Below are 2500 nucleotides of genomic sequence, written 5' to 3'. Positions count from 1 at the left end.
CTTTTTTCCGTTTTTTTTTTTCGCTCCGGAGGCTTCATGAGCCCCCCCCCAACACCCCTTTGGGGGTCGGTGAAAATTTTTTTTTCAGACTTCCAGGGGCCCGATCCTGGCCGCGGGCACCCGGCTCCGGGCACCCGGCTCCGGGCCGCCTCGTCCCCTTTCCCTTACTGACTCCGCTGCCTCGGGTGGGCCCGATCCTTTTTTCCGTTTTTTTTTTTCCGCTCCGGAGGCTTCGTGAGCCCCCCCCAACACCACTTTGGGGGTCGGTGAAAAAATTTTTTTCAGACTTCCAGGGGCCCGATCCTGGCCGCGGGCACCCGGCTCCGGGCACCCGGCTCCGGGCCGCCTCGTCCCCTTTCCCTTACTGACTCCCCTGCCTCGGGTGGGCCCGATCCTTTTTTCCGTTTTTTTTTTTTTTCGCTCCGGAGGCTTTATGAGCCCCCCCCAATACCACTTTGGGGGTCGGTGAAAAAAATTTTTCAGACTTCCAGGGGCCCGATCCTGGCCGCCGGCACCCGGCTCCGGGCACCCGGCTCCGGGCCGCCTCGTCCCCTTTCCCTTACTGACTCCCCTGCCTCGGGTGGGCCCGATCCTTTTTTCCGTTTTTTTTTTTTTCGCTCCGGAGGCTTTATGAGGCCCCCCCTAACCGTTTTTGGGGTCGGTGAAAATTTTTAGTCAGACTTCCAGGGGCCCGATCCTGGCCGCGGCTTCGCAGGCTGGCCTGGGGGGGGGGGCATCTCTAGCTCCGGCCGCGGACGGCGAGACGCTCGGCCACCAGGTCAGCCCGGAGGAAAAGGCTGAAAAAAATGTCTAAGTCCCCCCGGGACACCAGGTCAACCCGGAGGAAAAGGCTGAAAAAAATGTCTAAGTCCCCCCGGGACACCAGGTCAACCCGGAGGAAAAGGCTGAAAAAAAGTCTAAGTCCCCCCGGGACACCAGGTCAACCCGGAGGAAAAGGCTGAAAAAAATGTCTAAGTCCCCCCGGGACACCAGGTCAACCCGGAGGAAAAGGCTGAAAAAAAGTCTAAGTCCCCCCGGGACACCAGGTCAACCCGGAGGAAAAGGCTGAAAAAAAGTCTAAGTCCCCCCGGGACACCAGGTCAACCCGGAGGAAAAGGCTGAAAAAAAGTCTAAGTCCCCCCGGGACACCAGGTCAACCCGGAGGAAAAGGCTGAAAAAAAGTCTAAGTCCCCCCGGGACACCAGGTCAACCCGGAGGAAAAGGCTGAAAAAAATGTCTAAGTCCCCCCGGGACACCAGGTCAACCCGGAGGAAAAGGCTGAAAAAAAGTCTAAGTCCCCCCGGGACACCAGGTCAACCCGGAGGAAAAGGCTGAAAAAAAGTCTAAGTCCCCCCGGGACACCAGGTCAACCCGGAGGAAAAGGCTGAAAAAATGTCTAAGTCCCCCCGGGACACCAGGTCAACCCGGAGGAAAAGGCTGAAAAAAATGTCTAAGTCCCCCCGGGACACCAGGTCAACCCCGAGGAAAAGGCTGAAAAAATGTCTAAGTCCCTGCTCGGCCATCAGGTCAACCCCATTCAAAGTGACGGGTTGACCTGATGGCCGGCAGTCTCACGGAAGTCCGGATGGGGTCGCCAAAAGTGCCCTCGGCCGACCGAGAGAACCAGGAGGTCGGATAGGATTTCAGATTGGTCCCCCTAAATTGGCGGTTGGATTTTTCGACTAGTTCATTTTGACGGGTGCGAGGAGATTTCTGAGAACAGGTTTTTCGGAACCTGTGAGAACCAGAGATGAGCCTCGGGGACCAATCTGCGCGTTGTACCCGATCTTGTGAGGGGGGACAGGGGCACGTTGGCAGGTGGGGCGGCCCCCGGCCCCCCCGAGCCCCCCCTTTTCCGGCTCTTTTCCTCCGGGGACCCCGTCGTCCCCTCGCACCCCCGGTGCAGGCCCGGTGGCCGGGATGCGAACTCCGACTGTCGGCGCCCCCCGGAGGGAGGGGGGGCCCGCTCCTCTCTCGCCTTCCGATCGATGTGGCGCTCACGTTCGCGACGGGAAGGGTCCTTCGCGGGCCGGCGCCCCCGACCGCAGGGGGCGTCTGGCGTTCAGGCGGATCGGGTCCCTCTTCCTCTTCGCGTCCCCGGATCCTGGGGCCGATTGGGACTTTCCTCCTTTGGGGGGGGGCCCGGGCGCGTGCCCGGCCCTCCGCGCCGTGGGGCCAGCCGGCCGAGATCTCCGCCCTGCGAGGTCGAGCGGCTCCGGCAGCCCACCCAGGGGTCTGAAAACCCAGGGAGCCGCGAGGCTCGGCAGGGCCAAACACGTCGCGAGAGCGAGCAGGGGCGCGCTGCGGTCCCCCGCCGTGCCCGACGGTCCTTCTCCAGGCACGCTCCGGGGCGCGGGCCCCGGGTGCTGGAGCCTCCGTCGGCTGTCGGTGGGACCCACGTACCGCCCTCTCGCTGGAGCCTCAGTAACCCCTGCCGCCCTCCCTGTCTGGGTCGCCGACTTCTTCTCTAGCGGGTTGCCTGGAAGGCGGCCGCGGCCTC

The sequence above is a fragment of the Natator depressus genome, chromosome 28 (assembly GCF_965152275.1).
Source record: "Natator depressus isolate rNatDep1 chromosome 28, rNatDep2.hap1, whole genome shotgun sequence".
Lineage (NCBI taxonomy): Eukaryota > Metazoa > Chordata > Testudines > Cheloniidae > Natator > Natator depressus.
This window is presented reverse-complemented; position numbering follows the sequence as displayed.